The 18,825-nt window shown below is 49.5% G+C and overlaps 2 pseudogenes across 1 annotated transcript; both read right to left on the bottom strand.

Moving 5' to 3' along the window:
- Positions 1–6,633: 6,633 nt before the first annotated feature.
- LOC122426769 lies at positions 6,634–8,869 on the bottom strand (annotated as a pseudogene).
- An 805-nt stretch (positions 8,870–9,674) lies between these two features.
- LOC122426229 lies at positions 9,675–10,843 on the bottom strand (annotated as a pseudogene). The gene has a single exon (XR_006265131.1). The product of XR_006265131.1 is annotated as a high mobility group protein B1-like (transcript).
- Positions 10,844–18,825: the final 7,982 nt, after the last annotated feature.

Below are 18,825 nucleotides of genomic sequence, written 5' to 3'. Positions count from 1 at the left end.
TTAGCTTGATCGCTGGCATCTGTAAACGGAACTCACCCTGGCGATTGCAAGAAAGTCCCAGGTCCTGTAGGACTCCCACACGCACCTGATGGGGTACGGGCGAAATATAAACCAGAAAGGGGCAGGGAGGCAGCCTTCTGATTTGTAAATACACGTGCATTTGTTTCACCTGTAACTCTTTGGCCTTCATGTTCATCAACGGCTCGTATTTCCCTTTGGAACTTGGATGGATTCCCATGAATCAGGGTATACTCAACACCAGTATCAGCTAAAGCCAGAATAGTCTGTTTATTGATGTGGGATAAATAAATAGTTCAACAGGGGGCCTCCACTTGCCTCCTGTAGCCGGCACCAAGAAGGAAGCTTGACCCCACACCAATGTCTAGGAGTCGGGGTACCCACCCCTGTTCTTCATCTTCCCACAGCAATGGAACACAGGGGTGTGCCTCTTCCCCTTTTACTCATGCTATTAGGGGAATAAACTAGTTTTGTTTGGGTAATGCTTCTCATAGGGTGAAAAGGACTGAATTAGGGTGTTTATCCATATTCTCCTTAGAGGGTCCCAGCTAATACAGTTACTGAACCAAACTTGGGTCCACTTGCCCAAGGGCAGTAAAGCCAGTCTTCTGACACCAGGATGTGGTAAAGGCAAGTGCAGTGTTTACTGCAGGGTGCCAAGCAAGAAATCCAGGGCACCTGATGCTCAAAAGACCCAAACTCCCCAACGGCTATTAAGGAAAGGTTTCTAAAGACAGGATGAGGGAGAGGATTTTGAGGTGTGTGATCAGCTCATGGACATTCTTCTGATTGGTTGGTGGTAAGGTAATCGAGAGTTAACATCAGCTTTCTGGTTCTAACTGATCTGGGGTCTACGTGCTTATGGGCAACATACAGAACTTCTTCCAACTTGTGGGCTTTCAGTTTCTGCAAAACAGCTCAAGACAGGGCTCAGGATATTATCTCTAGCCCTAGAGGAGGAGCTAAAGGCCCTTAACTTTGTTTTATGGATAAACTATTATTATTTTGTCTTGCTTGACTCTTTTCCTTTGTTCCTGCATTTTCTCAACTTTCCTGATTAAATTTATCCTTTGGAACCTGGGGAAGCGTAGGAGGCGCAAGTTTTTCTACAAACAAGAGGCGGGGGAAGTACATGGTAGGGTTCTGTCCTGGGAAGGCCCCATAGAGTCCTGCTCACTCATGATACTGGGTATTCTCATAATTGTTTGCGAGAAATTCTAGTTGGGCCCCTTTCTTAGTTGCCTCACTTTTTGTTTTTCTCTCTTTGGCTTTATCTACCCGCCTACTTCCCTTGTGTCAGACCTTTTCAGAGTCACTCAGATGAGCTGTCACAGCTGCCACGATCTGAATGTGTTGATTAACCATGGGGCCAAACCTGGAACTACGGTCCAATACCAAGTTCCTGGAGTGGACTGCAGGATATGATCCTTCACACTTGCTGTAGATAACTTGGAAATTAGGAGCATAGACGGCACATTTCATTCCCGACTCCCTCACTATTTCCTGTCTGTCTTCCACAGAGACCCATCTTAAAGGTGAAGGTTACACGTCCCCCTCATTTGGCCAAGCCAGGTGTATACCTGCAGGTATCCCTTCAGTCAGGTCGGCGAGGCAGCCCTGGCTTTCTCCCAGCCCAGCTGCACGCGAACGGTGCCCGAGGGCAGTCGGCACTGCTGTTGCTATTCAGCCACTCAGTCGTGTCCGACTCTCTGTGACCCAATGGACTGCCGCACGCCAGGCTTGCCTGTCCTTCTCTATCTTCTGGAGTTTGCTCAAACTCATGTCCATTGAGTCAGTAATGCCATCCAACCATTTCATCCTCAGTCGCCCCCTTCTCCTGCCCTCAATCTTTCCCAGCATCAGGGTCTTTCCCAATGAGTCGTTTCTTCGCATCAGGTGGCCAGAGTATTGGACCTGCAGCTTCAGGATCAGTCCTTCCAATGAATATTCAAGGTTGATTTCCTTTAGGATTGACTGGTTTGATCTCCTTGCTGTCCAAAGGACTCTCAAGGGTCTTCTCCAACACCACAGTTCGAAAGCATCAATTCTTCAGTGCTCAGTCTTCTTTATGGCCCAACTCTCATATGACTACTGAATGACAAGTTGATGACAACTCTTACATGACTACTGAAAAAACCATAGCTTTGACTATGGGGGCCTTTGTAGGCAAAGTGATATCTCTGCTTTTAAATTCACTTTCTAGGTTTGCCATAGGTTTCCTTCCAAGAAGCAAGCATCTTTTAATTTCGTGGCTGCAGTCACCGTCTGCAATGATTTTGGAGCCCAGGTGCTCGCTTCAGCAGCACATATACTAAGATTTTGGAGCCCAGAAAAGTAAAATCTGCCACTGTTTCCATTCTTCCCCCTTCTATTTGCCATGAAGTGGTCTTCATTTTTCAGCCACACCTCACAGCTTGTGGGGTCTCATTTCCCCAACCGGGGATTGAACCCAGTGAAAATGCTGAATCCTAAGTACTAGACCACCAGGGAACTCCCGCCTGGGTTTTAGTTTCGATCAGAGGTCATGCTCGGGTCTTCTTCCTATATAATTATGTCCTCATCTTCTGATGAGTGTTTATCCCAAGAACTCCACCTCTTGGGGTTCCAGTTCTCTCTCTCACTTCTGTGTGCATCCCTTGTTGCATTTTCTTTGGCAAAACGTCTGAGGTGGTGGAACAATGAGGTGTCTGGATATCCCTCTCTAAAGCCTGCACCTTGTTCCTGACTTTAAGGGAAATGCTTTCAGTTTTTCACCATTGAGGATAATGTTTGCTGTGGGTTTGTCATATATAGCTTTTATTTTGTTGAGGTATGTTCCTTCTATTCCTGCTTTCTGGAGAGATCATAAATGGATGTTGAATTTTGTCAAAGGCTTTTTCTGCATCTATTGATATATTACATGGTTTTTATCTTTCAATTTGTTAATGTGGTGTATTACATTGATTTGCAGATATTAAAGAATCCTTGCATTCCTGGGATAAAGCCCACTTGGTCATGATGTATGATCTTTTTAATATGTTGGATTCTGTTTTGCTAGAATTTTGTTAAGGATTTCTGCATCTATGTTCATCAGTGATATTGGCCTGTAGTTTTCTTTTTTTGTGGCATCTTTGTCTGGTTTTGGTATTAGGGTGATGGTGGCCTCATAGAATGAGTTTGGAAGTTTCCCTTCTTCTGCAATTTTCTGGAAGAGTTTGAGTAAGATAGGTGTTAGCTCTTCTCTAAATTTTTGGTAGAATTCAGCTGTGAAGCCATCTGGTCCTGGGCTTTTGTTTGCTGGAATATTTCTGATTACAGTTTCGATTTCCATGCTTGTGATGGGTCTGTTACCACTACACGCTAGTCAGGATGGCTGCTATCCAAAAGTCTACAAGCAATAAATGCTGGAGAGGGTGTAGAGAAAAGGGAACCCTCTTACACTGTTGATGGGAATGCAAACTAGTACAGCCACTATGGAGAACAGTGTGGAGATTCCTTACAAGACTGGAAATAGAACTGCCATATGACCCAGCAATCCCACTTCTGGGCATACACACCAAGGAAACCAGATCTGAAAGAGACACGTGCACCCCAATGTTCATCACAGCACTGTTTATAAGAGCCAGGACATGGAAGCAACCTAGGTGCCCATCAGCAGACGAATGGATAAGGAAGCTATGGTACATATATACAATGGAATACTACTCAGCCATTAAAAAGAATACATTTGAATCAGTTCTAATGAGATGGATGAAACTGGACCCCATTATACAGAGTGAAGTAAGCCAGAAAGATAAAGACCAATACAGTATACTAACACATATATATGGAATTTTAAAAGATGGTAACGATAACCCTATATGCAAAACAGAAAAAGAGACACAGATGTATAGAACAGACTTTTGGACTCTGAGGGAGAAGGTGAGGGTGGGATGTTCTGAGAGAATAGCATTGAAACAAGTATACTATCAAGGGTTAAACAGATCGCCAGCCCAGGTTGGATGCATGAGACAAGTGCTCAGGGCTGGTGCACTGGGAAGACCCAGAGGGATGGGATGGGGAGGGAGGTGGGAGGGGGGATCGGGATGGGGAATGCATGCAAATCCATGGCTGATTCATGTCAATGTATGGCAAAAACCACTACAATATTGTAAAGTAATTAGCCTCCAACTAATACAAATAAATGAAAAATAAATAAATAGATAAAGCCTGCACCTCTTTGTCATCTCTAGTACCCTGCTGAGCTGCAGTGCCTTTTCTGTGCTAATCCTCAGGACACACACAGGCCAAGCAATAGCCGATAGCTAGCTCACTTTCTTTTTTCCACGTTTGCTTTCCCACCACTTGGGTTAATACTCTTAGTAAGCCCTCTGGCATTTTCCTGGCACCCTGTGCCCACTCACTGGCCTGGAAGCATTCCACAAACCTCACCAGGTCACCCCGCGTGGAAGCAGCTTGCCAGCCTGGGATTCCCCCACCACCAACAGGCTCCCTCACCCCAGCCCCTACACTACCCCTTTGCCCATTTCTATGTCGTTTTCAGTCTCCTAGCTGCTTTGCCAACTGTTGGCTACAGGAGGCAACAAAAACCAAACTGAGAAGTATGTCTTTTTTTTTGGCCGTGCCTCAAGGCTTACCGAATCTTAGCTCCCCGACCAGGAGTCAAACCCAGGGCTGTGGTATTGAAAGTGTCGAGTCCTAACCACTGAACCTCCAGGGAAGTCCCTGAGAATCAGGTATCCTGAGGTCAAAAAAACGAGGCAGGCCGCTCCATATAATTGGTGGATCGGTTTATTCTAGAGTCTCTTCCTCACAGGGTGGGATGGGACAGACAATGAAATAGAAACATTTGCAGCTGCAGTATTCACTGCTGAGGGCCCACTGGGGAGAGCTTTATGGTTAACCTAGGGTGTGGGGTAGATGCTTGAAAACAGGAACTTTTTATAAAAGTTACCCATTTACAAACCCAAGTCAAGATTTATAAGTGAGTAACTAGTCTCATGGGTACCGGGAATAGTCAGCAAAGGTTTTCATCACTGTTTGGAGACTAACAGAGCATAGAACCACATGGACCTAACAAGTAATAAACAGTATCTATTACTACACAGCCCATGATGACAGAGATGTGACGCACCACACAGTACATTCCTGGCTAGGGTCAGTGGAAGGAAGGACAAGAGAAGCTGAATGGGCCCAAGATGGTGTCAGTTATGCGAACAGTCATACAATTATAACATGATCGTTATAATGTTACCAAAAGAGTGCAGGATCTGGCTGCTCGCTGCTCAAAAGCCAATAAATAAGCCAAGTTGGCGGAAAGGAAAGTTTGCTTTATCTCAGATGCTGGCACTAGAGGCAGGGGTGAGGGGCAGATGTCTGTTCAAAGGCCGACTCCCCACCACAGGCAGCCAGTGGCAAGAGGTTTATAGACAGAAGTATGAGGGAAGTCACTCAGTCGTGTCCGACTCTTTGCGACCAGGCTCCTCCATCCACGGGATTTTCCAGGCAAGAGGACTTTACAGACAGAAGGAAGGGGCTACGTGCAGAAACAGCACAGTCAGCTCTGACAGTCGTCTTCATATTGGTCATCAGTGGTCTGACCAGTATCATCTTGATTGTTTCAGGGACAGTTAATCTTCAGTTCCTGGGTGGGTTTGTTTCCCTTTCTTTGAGGCCATTCTCGGAATTGTGGCCACTCATGTGGTGGGTAAAGTGGGTACATTCTGGTCATCGTGCAATTAACTTCTCCACCTGGGGTTTCAGTATCTATAAGCTCACAGGATATGACTCAGAATATTATGTATAGCCACTGAGAAGGAACTAAAGATTCTTGACTATGCTTAATGACTACATTATTACTATTTGGTCTCCTTTGTTTTTCACATGTTCTCATTTCTCTGATTAAATTTTTTCTTTTTTTTTTCCCAAATCACCACCAATGCATTTATTTGCGGGAGAAAGGGTCAGATCTTATTAGGTACTTTAAACTGGATACAACTAGAGACATTGATCTGCCTAACATCTGAGTGTTCATGATTGCACAGACAACCATATCCCGCATGCAAGGCATCACCATTAAACTGAGGAACCTTTTTTTTTTTTCACTGAGGAGCCTTTGCCTTGAACAGGGTGGGGTAGGGGCGAGGGTGGGAATACATTCTGAGCAGTGACACGATTTCCCATTTAGAAGGTGCTGTCTTCTCAGACAAGCAGTGTTAAGAAAAACAAAGATAGCCTCCTAGCCAAGGCCTGGACGTGACGGTGGCCTGGTGAAAGGGGATCACATCCTATTTACAAAGCAAGAGCGCGAAACTCCCAGTTGAGCTGCGTGATGTGAGCAGGGGGTGACTTGAAGGGTGTGAGTGGGAGGTGGGACCTGAACTCATGAGCCTCTGCCCATGCAACGTGGGCCTCCACAAGCCCATCTCTGGCCCCCTGCACGAGGCAGACTCGGGAAATCTGCAGAGTAAGGGGATTGAGCCCCCGTTCCCCAGCTCCACCCCACCTTCCCCAGGTCTAAGAGTGCCCAGTCCACCGGACGCAGCCTCACCCCCACCCAGTCCCTGCTTCTGGACAGATGCATGGGAAATATGAAAACTGATGTCCAGCCGTGCTAGAGCACCTGGAGGTGATGCTGGGGTGGTCGTCTGACAGGAGCCCTGAGATGATCAGGCCTCACTCGAGGTGGCCAGGCTGAGACAGCGTGGTTTGTTTTTTCAGGTGATTCAACTTACTCCAGGGCAAACCACACTCCTGATGACACCCGGCAGAAAGGCGGTCTGGAGCCTTGGAAGAGCTGGCCCTGCATACTCAGGTTCTTCCAGCGGTGGGTCCAAGATTTGAACACTGGGGACTAAGGAGGGAGCCCGGCCTGCAGCCCACAGTCGTTCACAGCCAAGAAATCACTGACCAGCAGGAAGGAAGAGGTGAGCAGGCTCATCGCAATCCCCATCACAAATTTGGTGTTGGCCCGGATGGTCAGCACCTGACTAAACTGGGAACCTAGATTCTGGTCGTTCCCCAGCCTGGGGCATCACTCACGCTGTCATCCACCAGGCAGGCATTGATGAAGTGGGCCAGCAGGTTACAGCCCCACAAGAAAATCTCCCAGGAGGTGGGGGGGTTAAGCCCATAAAGAATCCCAGCAGGCCCTCTTCTTTGAAAATCTTCCCAACGGAGGTCAACACGCCGCTGGACTTGGCCTCCCACCCCACAAACTGGACCGTGCCGCGCGCTGAGATGACTTGCCGGGGGGGGGCCAGCATGCACAACCACCCAAGGCATCATTATCGTGTAGGAGGTCTCCTTCACCACCTTCTTCAGAGACGTCTTCATGTCATCCTTGTTGGAAACCTGCTGGATCTCATCTGGTACCTTCTTCCTGCTGCCCTGGGTCACCGTGGAGAGGGCACTGGACGTCAGCCTGGGGGCTCAGGCTTGGAGCAGCCCTGTCTGTCCGTCCACTTGCATCGTGCTTGGCGTGCGAGGTAGAGGACCTTCCTCCCCAGCACATTGGTCCCAGTGGTGGGGGGCCTCGTCTCATGACCCACCTGGGTGAGCAGCAGTCACGCTCAGTGGTGACTGAGCACCATCACTCCTGCACCCAGCGCCACGAAAAGAGCCTCAGTGGTCAGGGCGTTGTCCCCGGAGCCCAAGCCCCCAGAGGCGCCATCCATCCTGTGGGCGGAGGGCTGCGCCGCAGGCTGAGGGTGGCACGGAGGTGTGGGCAGTGGATCTCTGAGCCGGGGCCTCAACTCCCGCCACGGGCTCGGGCTCCAGCTGTGGCTCTTGCCCTCCCCGCGGCACCGCCGGGAGCCTAAAGTTATTCTTTGACTAAGTTTTCCACAGACAAAAGGCAGGCCGAGGACCCGGGGGGAGGACCATAGCATCCTGCTGCCTTTCAGTGAGTATCCTGGCTCAAATGATCAGTTAAAGTAGCCAGCTGCCATCCCAGTCTTAAGTCGGAAATTTAAAAGCTACTTGCACAGAATGTTGAACAATCTGAAGCCTGGCTGTCTTTTAAGACTGCGAAGAGCCCTTCCCAGGACTGACGTGCATGAACAGAGCTAACACATTTCTCATGCATAGCCCCACAGTTTCTACAGCTCAATTCAGTCACTCAGTCGTGTCTGACTCTGCAACCCCACGGACCGCAGCACGCCAGGCCTCCCTGTCCATCACCAACTCCCCAAATTTGCTCAAACTCACGTCCATCAGGTCGGTGATGCCATCCAACCATCTCATCCTCTGTCCTCCCTTTCTCCTCCTGCCTTCAATCTTCCTAAGACATTGGACAGGAAAACAAGTTGGACATGCTCATGGAATTTCTTGCTTTCACCTCTATCATGTCTGATCCTTAAATTCATTTTTATGATGGAGTATAGTAAGTATTTCTGTTTCTACAGGTACTTCAGGGGAGAAAAGACAGGTCCTCCCCATCTTTCTGAGGCTTGTTTTTATAGAAGTTGAGATTTTCATTCTTAGGGCCAGGCACTGGAATTTTGTTAGTTAATGCAGTGAGAAAGAGCAGGGCTGAGGAGCTAGGATTCTAGAGCTAGAGAAAAAAAAAAATTGTTTAATAACCACTATTTAACCATACTGGAATCTAGAGTATTTAGTTGTTTTCTACAATATTTTAGTTTGAGGTCAGAAATATCTTCTTAGAAGATGGAGTTCTTATTTCTTGTTCTCCTTAGTGTGTGTGGGTGTGTGTCAGGGGGCAGGGGGATTTTCAAGAAGAAAAGAGGAAGAAGATGTCTTCAACCTACTATCTTGAAAAGACAAACTTGGAGCACTTCCTCCCACCACAGGACTTTGCATATACCATTCCCTCTGCCTGGAATACACTCCACCCTCTTGCCTGGATAACCATGTCGGGAAAAGCCCTATCTTCTCAGGGAATTTCCCCCGTGCCAAGTAATTCTCTGTGATACCAACTAGCATTGTGCCCTAGAATTCAACTGCATTCTGACACTATCACCCCAGAGATACAATCAGACTCTACAGGTTAAGGGCTCAGTCCCTTAAGACTGCCCCTCTCTACACACTTCAGAGGCTAGTCTGACCAGCCGTCCACACATCAACAGTTCCAATGACCCCCTCCTAGGGTTCGATCCATTTGTTAGAGTGGCTCACAGAACTCAGGGAAGCACTTACTTACCTTTAGTAGTCTATTAAAGGTTACGACAAAGGATGCAGATGAACAGCCGGATGAAGAGACCCGTAGTGTGCGATCTGGAAAGGTCTCCAGCACCGGAGCCTCTGCCCCGTGGCACTGGGGTGAGCCACCCTCCCACAGCACGGATGTGTTGGCTCATCTAGAAGCTGCCCAAAACCCATGCTCTGGGGATCTTTATGTGGACATAATCAACTATTAACCTCCATTTCCAGCCCTCTCCCCTGGAGAAGTTGGCATGGGGTGTGTATGTGTGTGTGTGAAAATTCCAAGCTTATAATCACGGCTAGCCTTCCTGGTGACCAGCCCCCAGCCAGGATCCCAGCCCCCCACTCCCAACAAGTGACTACGATAAAATGAAAGATGCTCCTAGTGTTCACATCAGTCAGGAAATTACAAGCTTATAGGAACTCTGTGCTAGGAGCCAGGGGTGGATATCAATATCGATATATAATTATTATCTCACAATGACCTTTTTCTTTTTTTTTTTAAATAAAAAAAATTGCATTTACTTAGAAGCATTCAGAAGGTCAACAAAACAGCTGCAACTTTTTTTCTTTTTCTTTTGCAATTACAGAGTGGTATTCAGTTAACGGAACAACGATTATTCGTATAAGCTGCATCAGAGACAACTGAAGATGAAAAAACTACCGTCCCCATATATAACTAATTTGTTCTGTGCACCAATAAGAACCTGCTTTAAATTTCCATGCCAATTTACAACCCCCATACTGTACCAGGCAAGGTTAGTGGCTATTGAAAATACCACCAGGACAGGGCTATCTAAAGACACCTTCGGTAGTGTGTTAACTATACAAAAAAAGACACTGTACAGTTTAAAAACAAATCTTACACAGCCTTACATTTCAACTTTTTTTCTTTAAAAGGAGTGAGTTGTGTACAGGGGGGTTAAATGCTTTATAGACAAGAAAAAAAAACTGCGCTAGAACCAACTTATTCATCATCATCTTCTTCTTCCTCCTCCTCCTCCTCTTCCTCCTCTTCCTTCTTTTTCTTGCTTTTTTCGGCCTTGACAACTCCCTTTTTGCTGCATCAGGCTTCCCTTTAGCTCGGTATGCAGCAGTATCCTTTTCATACTTTTCCTTCAGCTTAGCAGCCTTCTTCTCGTAAGGCTGCTTGTCATCTGCAGCAGTGTTATTCCACATCTCTCCCAGTTTCTTTGCAACATCACCAATGGACAAGCCAGGATGTTCGCCTTTGATTTTTGGACAATACTCAGAACAAAACAAGAAAAAGGCCGAAGGAGGCCTCTTGGGTGCATTGGGATCCTTGAACTTCTTTTTTGTTTCCCCTTTAGGAGGGATATAAGTTTTCACTTCTCTTTCATGACGGACTTTGTCCGCCTTTGCCATGTCTTCAAATTTTCCTTTCTCTTTAGCAGACCTGCTCTTCCACCTCTCTGAGCACTTCTTAGAAAACTCTGAGAAGTTGACTGAAGCATCCGGGTGCTGCTTCTTGTGCTTCTCCCGGCAAGTTTGCACAAAGAATGCATATGATGACATTTTGCCTCTCGGCTTCTTAGGATCTCCTTTGCCCATGTTTAATTATTTTTCCTCCGCGAGGCACAGAGTCGCCCAGTGCCCGTCTGGCTCTCACTTGCCCCGGCGCTGTCTCTATGGAGCTCAATGTACTGCAATGGCTGTGAGAGCGGGAGCCCCACAATGACCTTTTCCATCCTGAGTTTCAACTTAAGCATCACATCCTCAAAAGACCTTCCTGATCCCACAGAGGGTGCATCCTCCCTAGCTACAACCCTGCACAGATCCATGAACTCCTTCTCCACAGCCCTCTTTACAGTCATACTGTAATATTTACTTGTGATTTCTTTTCTTAGCATCTCTTCCCTAGTTGGCTATATGCTCCCTGAGAGCTGGCTGTGTCTCTCTCTCTCCTGTTTTCACAGAACCTGGTGTTTGTTGAGCGGATGATGGGAAGATGCAGGAATGTGGGATCTACCCTCACTCCCTGACCTCATTGGGGTAGAAAAAAGGGTCCCAGGGAGTTGGCAGCCCTGAGTCCCTGGCTTGTCACAACCTTTCTTGTGACCTTTGCTTTATTTATCTGTTTATTTTGGGCCGTGCCGGGTCTTTGTTGCTGCGTGTGGGTTTTCTCTAGTGCCGGTGAGCTGGAGCTACTCTTCGTTGCGGTGTGCGGGCTTCTCGTTGCAGTGGCTTCTCGTGGCGAGCACAGGCTCTAGGGTACATGGGCTTCAGTGGCCGTGGATGCATGGGCTTAGTTGCTCCACGGCATGTGGAATCTTCGTGGACCAGGGATCAAACCCGTGTCTCCTGCATTAGCAGATGGATACTTAGCCACTGGACCACCAGGAAAGTCCTTTCTTGTGATCTTGAGCCAAATAATTGTCTGCGTCTAAAGCATGTGCCCTCAAAGCCTACATTCAGTGTGGCAGGTTCAGGAGAACTGCAGTACCAACCTTGGCTCCAGGTAACACTCCGACAGCAACTCCTACCACCTCTCAGCCTCAGTTTCCCCAGCTGCGATGACAGGGTGTTGAAGGAGGCCACAGGTCCCCCCGCTTCCTCCTGTTAGGACTTTCAGGTCTTCCTCAGCCCCAGGGCGCTATCCCACATCCCCTAGTCAACACATCTGCCCTGATGTCCTCTGTCCCCTCTGCTGGGTCTGGCCCAGCCATCCTCGGCCTGGATGTGGCACACACATTAATTTTCATGCGCAGGAAGGTGATGGGAAGGCCTGGGAAGGAGAACTTGGCTTCCCATGCACCAGGCGCCGTGCAAAAGGCTCTTGGTGCATGGCTTCGCTCAGCTCACCATTCCCGAGACGGCGCTATCTGGTGCTTTCTATCTTGCAGGGGAAAGGTAAGCAGTGTGCCTGAGGTCTGCTGCTAGGAAGGGATGGAATCAGGTTCCCAGGATCCAGCAGCTCCTCTGCTGTTCGCTGTTCCAGGCAGGAAGCCCCAGGCAAGTTCCCTTTCTCAGGGGCCCTCTGGAGCTCTCACACAGAAACTCTCGGTCTATCTCATTACCCTCACTTCCCCTAAGGGACTGGGAACTTTGATGAAACGTGACTTCAGTTGCTGGTGTCTCCTCCCAATACCCTGCCAGGTCACAGAGTTCAGGGCTGAGACCCTCCGGGTGGCACTGGAGGGGTGGCAGTCTCTGGACTTGGCTGCCTCTTGTTGCTGGCATGGAGGGTAACACCACCTGCTGACCCGATCTAGTGGGGAAGGACCCAAGGATCTGGGGAGGGGAGAAGGTGGAAGTGCTTCATGATACATTTTCGTTCAATGCCATCCCTATTGGCTGGCCAACTGTGGGTTTGCTGGGAAACTGTGGTCAACACCACAGACCCAGACTCTGCCTTCCAGAAACCCTGGTGGAAAAAACTGACAATGAAGTTTATTCAAGCTGACCTTCCTCCAGCAACCTGGAGACCAAGGAAGGTCATTCAGAGGAAGTGATGCAAGCCAAGGGTGAGTGGGAAACGAAGTGGGAGGGCACGAGGGAGGATGCACACTGAGGAACTGACAATAAAAAAAAGTGTCAAAAAAAAAAAGGAAAAAAAAAAAAGTGTCAAGTGGGAGCCTGGGAGTCCCCAGGAGAGTTTGGCCTCTGATCCAAAAGCTTTGGGGACAAGTCCCTGCTTGAGGGACATCAGAATGAGGAGTGATGTGCTGTGAACTATATTTTGAGAAGACCCCAGAGGAGGTGTGGGACATGGCTTGGTAGGCAGGGAGGGCCACTCAGGGCTGCAGACGCTGGTGCTCCAGGAGGTAGGAGGGAAGACCTGCCCCGCTGGTGGGCAGATGGCAGGGGGAGGCAGAAGGAAGTGGGTTGGAGCCCAGGGAGCCTGGGTTAAGCCTTCCCATCTGAACAAGGCTGCCTTCAGCTCTAGTCAGAGTCTCGGGGGCAGGGGGCTGGGGCCGTTGCGGTGGGAAGGGAGTGTGCCAGCCTGTGCCAGACTTGCCTCCCAGCCCTGCTGTCTGGGAGCTGCTGACGGTGCCGTTGTGCCCAGACTGCCTCTGGCTGACCCCTGACGTGGTCCCGCTTCTGAACTTTCCCAGAATAATGAGGGCTTGAGTCCCAGGGCGGTCCGGGCTGCCATCTCTGCCCCCAGGAGGAGCTTTGGTTCCAGAGCAGCTACTGCTTCGGCGGTGGCCATGTGTGCTGTGTCCCACACAGAGCCTCTCCCACTCCCTCCTAAACAAGCCAGGGGCGGTGAATTATTAGGAGAGATTCTTCTGTCCTAGCAAGTGATTCCAGGCATGGCGGCCAGGGGGCTCCAGGGAGCAAAGTGAGACCTAGAGACCCCCAGAGAGAGTGGAAAAGGGGTGGGGGGTGTGGGTCTGCGTCCACCTTTCCTGACACCCTGCCTGCCCTGAGCCCCCGGGGCTGCGGCTCCTCAGGCAGAAGTCTTCAGAAATCTCCACCAAGGCTTCAGTCCCACTGCGGCCGTCTTCCGAGCCGGAGTCTCCAGTCCGACCTTGAGCTCCAGGTATACAACAGCCCACCTGACATCTCCCCTGATGTTCCCCTGAAGGCGCTCACACTCAGCGCCTTCCCGAAGCCCGTTCCATGCCCCCCTCCGCAGTGAATGGCACCCCTGAACGGCCGGATGCCCAGGCCAGGGGTCTTCCTTCTCCCAGGACTCCGCCCCCTCCCTGCAGCTGCCACTTCGACCCAGGTGGTGTTATCTCACCTTCCTTCAGTCTTGCCACACTGGTCTTCCCACCTCCAGCCTCACCTCTTTGTCAGCACCGTCCTGCCATCTGCCCTTTAAATGCTGCCTTCTGGACTTCTCTGGTAGTCCAGATTAAGAATACACCTGCCAGTTCAGGGGACACGGGTTGATCCCTGGTTCAGGAAGATTCCATGTGCTGCGGAGCAACTAAGTTCGTGCACCACAACTACTGAGGCCGCGCTCCAGAGCCCACATGCCTCACCAAGCGGAGGCCCTGCTCCCCATGACCCTCAGGGTGAAGTCTGAGCTCCCAATGACCCAGCTCTTCTGGCCCCTGACAACTCTGCAACCTCATCTCTTGCCCTCCCCTTCTAGAACTCCCCCTTCAGCCTCTGAAGCGCTTGCACTCCATCCGTCCTGAAATACCCCCTCGCTTCCCCAGGCCTTTTGCACCTGCTGGGAAAGCTCCTCCCCACTTTCATGCAGGATCACCTCTATTCCCCCATCAGATCCCAGCCTTCACACCCCATTTCCAGGGAAGCCTTCCTGATGGCCAAGTTGGTTAGGAGTGCCTGTCCTAGCAATGGTTCTTTCATTCAACAAATATTTACTGCTTGTTTAGATGAGCTAATCCCTGTCCCAGCCATTTTGAATACATCCGGAAACAATCCCGACAACCATCCATGCCCCTAGTGGAGCTCACATTCAAATGGGGTTGGGGATGGGTGAGACAGGCCATAAACAATACAAAGTGAATAAGCAGTTGATCCAGTGTGGGTGAAGGCAATTGGTGCCACGAAGAAAATGGAGTGAGGGAAGCGGGAGGTAGGAGAGGTGGGGTGACTGCAGTCTTCACTGGAGATGGTAACCTTTGGGTGAAGACATCATCAACGACCTCCAGCCAAAGACCACCAGGAAGACAGGGAAGTTATCACGTTGGGTTTCTGACTCGTACTGAGGGACAGCACCCTCCGTGGGGACCATGAGGACCATGGGGCCACTCAGAGAGTGTTAGAAAGGACTCACTCTAGGGTTTGGACTTGGGTTAGATGATTTAGGAGGGCTTCAGGAAGCAGGACTTTCCTCTGGATTGGATGATGTCAAGAGTGGGGGCAATTCTATGACTGGGGATCTTAATGAACCTTAATGAGGAGGGAAGACCAGATCCAGGTTACTGCTATCATTAGCATGACACAAGTTTTCCTTATGAACCATAGGGGGATGGCCATACCAGATTACCAAAAACTTGGTGGCTTAACAGAAATTTACTGTCACGGTTCCAGAGGCCAGAAGTTTGCAATCAAGATGTTGGCAGGGTTGGTTCCTTCTGGAGGCTGTTTCATGCCTCACTCCTCACTTCTGGTGGCTGATGGCAGCCCTTGGTGTTCCTGGGCTTCTAGATGCATCATTCCAGTCTCTGCCCACTTCTTCACAAGGTTCCCCTCTGTGTCTTGATGTCTTTCCCTGTCTTTTACAAGGACAATTATCATTGGACATAAGGCCCACTCTTATCTAAGATGATTGCATTTCAAGATGCTTACCGTAATTACATCTGCAAAGACTCTTATTCTAAATAAGGTCACATTCTGAAGTTCCAAGTGGATGTACCTTTTGGGGTCATGACTAGTCAACCCACTACAGGGATGGCTGGTCCTTTTTACGGTTCGGATGCTTTGTCCTGAAAATACCAATTAAGTCTAACCATTCTATTGTATCATTTAGGATCTCTGTTGCCTTATTTTCTGTCTAGAAGATCTGTCCATTGATGTGAGGTGTTAAAGTCTCCTACTATCATTGTTTTCCCATCAGTTTCAACCTTTAGGTCTTAGTATTTGTTTTAGATATTTGGGTGCTTCCGTATTAGGTGCCTTTATGTTGATAAGTGTAAAATCCTTTTCTTGTATTGATCCTCTTACCATTATACACTGTCCTTCCTTATCTTTCCTTAATAGCCTTTGCTTTAAAGTCTATTTTGTCTGACTTGAGTATTGCAACTCCAGCTTTCATTTGTTTCCATGAAATATCCTTTTCCATCCCCTCACTGTCAATCTGTGTGGGTCCTTTGCCCTAAGGTGGGTCTCCTGTAGGTAGCATATTTCTAGGCTCTTGTTTTTTCATCCTGTCTGCCACTCTATCTTTTGATTGGCACATTCAGTCCATTGACATTTAAGGTAATTATTCCTTTTTGTAGTTTGGATAACGTTCACATTTTGTCTGTGTTCAGACATGATTGTCTTGACCCATCCTGGTCAGAGTGGCCTTGTCTGGACACTGATGTTCTGTGAAATTGTTTATGTGCAGGAGGAGAATATCAAGGCCTAGCTGTGGGAGCCAGGCCAGCCACTGGAGGCCAGGGCCTGCTGTCCTCTTGTTCAACTTGAAGGCAGTGAGGAAGAGAGCCATCTGGGGGAAGAGTTCCAGCCACAAGGGAAGGATGGGAGTGTGCCTTGAAGGGCCAGCTAGTCCCTGGGGTGGCTGCAGCAGAGGGAGCAAGGGGGAGAGGGGCTGGGGGACAGAGAGGCAAGGGAGGCGTGCAGAGCAGTGCGCACCGTGGCTCTTAACACTGCACGGAATAAGGGGCCTCGGGAATGCTCTGAGCAGAGCAGTGAACACCAGGACGGGAGTCATCAGCAGGCCTGGTTTTGATGGAGCGTTAGGACAAAAGCCTGACTGAAGTGGCTTTGAGTGCGAGTGGAGGAGAGTGAAGGCACAAGATGAGACAATTCTTTCCAGAAGTTGTACTGAAAAGTGGAGCAGAGAAACAGGAAGTCGCTGGTGAGAAAGTGGAATCAAGAGAAGGTTTTTTGCTTTGTTTCTCTTTGAAAGCAGTGATGGTGCATCTGAACGCTGCTGGGAAAAGTCTGGAGGAGAACCCGTCTTGACAGTGTCAGTTGGAGCGGGCATAACCGGAGGGGAGAGAAGACAGGCTCCAAGGGCAGGTGGTGGCCTGGCTGTGGAGGAAGACCACGGTAATGAGGACAGGGGTGGATTGGGGGTGCTGAGGCAGGCCAGCTGGCTGGAGACTTCGTCAGCAGAGGCTCTCTGTGGAGAGCCTCCCTCCACATCTCAGCTGCACTTCCTGTCAGTAACCTTGCCCCCAGGCCACGAGTGTAGTAATAGTGTCTGCAGGGACCTTTAGACACCCCACCTGGCCCAGCTGTGGAGACAGCACTTGAAGCTCCACAGACCCCAAAGGGGACCAGAGACGGAGACAGAAGGGTAGGAAACAGAAAGAGAAAAACCAGAGAGGGATCAAAATTCAACCCGGTCTCCCACAGACCCCAGGCACAGGCAGGGGCCGCAACCTGAGTCAGGAGCTACCCTGTGCTGTTCACAGCCCTGAGCATCAGGGCCAGGTTTGAATTGCTAAGAAATTCACTTGTCAAGCTGAGCACTTTCTGCGAGCCTCAAGTTCCCAGTTATAAAGGGGGGAACACCACCAACCTCCTCTTGGGTCTTCTGGGAGAATTTAGGGGTTATAAAACACATAAAAGTACCATCAGGGTGCCCGACAAGGAGCCAGATTTTTTTTCCTTCTCCCCTCTCATCTCCCACCCTGGGGGACCATCCTACATCTTCACACCGGTTCCTACAGCAGCTCCGAGAATGGATGCAGGGCCCCGCCTGCTGGCTGACTCTGGAACTGCTCCTCTGCCCCGGTTCAGAGGTAGAAGACTGCACGTCCAATTCTTCCAGCAGTTTCACTCCACGGCAGCAGATACCATGCAACTTCGGTAGGTGAGCACGCAGGCCTTCTTACCACCCCCACCACCACGGGGCAGGGCCTTTAATCCACCCTGACTCCCTCCACTCCTGCAGCTGCCCCTGCCTGGAGTGCCCCCACCTCCATCTGGAAATGTCAAAGGTCTGAGGCTTTCCACGACCCTCACCTGTTAGCGCCCTCTCCCTCTCACAGAGAGAACTACTGGGGAACTTTCCCACATTCTCTCAACATTTGGGCTTAACCTCTGGCTTGGCTAAACCGTGTGGAGAGAACTGAAACACCTGTCTCCCCTGCTTTGAGACTCACCTGAGGGCAGGAACTGCCTCATTCATCTAACACCAGAATCCTATCAATCACTGCCCTGCCTGAAACCTCCCCAAGGATGTCTCCCCACTCTGGGTGAGAAGGCTGCGTGTCTGTGTGTGTGATGTGTATGTCTCTAGATTTTTCCCATATTTATGTCTTCACACATTTTTTTTTTAAGGGAAAAAAAATCCTTCACTGACTTCCTTATACCTTCCAATTCCCCAGCAAAGCTCACAGCATGGGACCTGGCCTCTGTCTTCCTGATTGCTCCCTCCTGCCAAGCAGTCATCCCCTCATCCATCTTCCATGCATCTCACTGGTTCCTCTCCCTGGAGAACCACAGATCACACTACTCCATGCAGCAAATCCCTACTTGATCATCAATGCTCAGCGCAAATGTCATCTCCCTAGAGGCCTCCCTGATGCCCTGGTCTCGCTCATCTCTGCTGTCCTCATCCCATCTATCCCTGTTGAAGCTCTCAGCATCTGAACAGCAGCACTGAAAGTGTGCCTGTTTTCCTCTAGAAGGCAGGCCTCTAGTGGGCAGGGGTAGTGCCCTTCCGTACGCCCACCTCACACATGTTTAATCCGTGTTAGCTGAAAGTCCCCACTGCCATTGTTTGCTCACAAGCAAAATCAGGGATCCAGCCAGGATCTCACAAACCCTCCTGACTCTAAAAATTCTGAGTTGATAATGACAAGCATATTTTAGGCAAGCAGTTACCATACAGTTGCTCTTAAACTGTGATCAACCTGTTGTTTTCAGCCAAAAGGTCCTTCTCCATGGGGTTCACCACCCTCTCCCATCATGGGGAGTAAACAGGAAGTCATCCCCTCCCTGCTCAGCAGAGGGGCCATTAGGGGCATAGGACGCTGGGGAACCAATAGTCGCTTCTCATCTCTGCATCCCTCAGCACCACTGTGCTCACCTGAGCAATGGAGA

Source organism: Cervus canadensis, chromosome 24 (genome assembly GCF_019320065.1).
Source record: "Cervus canadensis isolate Bull #8, Minnesota chromosome 24, ASM1932006v1, whole genome shotgun sequence".
Taxonomy (NCBI): domain Eukaryota; kingdom Metazoa; phylum Chordata; class Mammalia; order Artiodactyla; family Cervidae; genus Cervus; species Cervus canadensis.
Note: the sequence above shows the minus strand (reverse complement) of the source record. Positions and strands in the feature narration are given on the sequence as shown.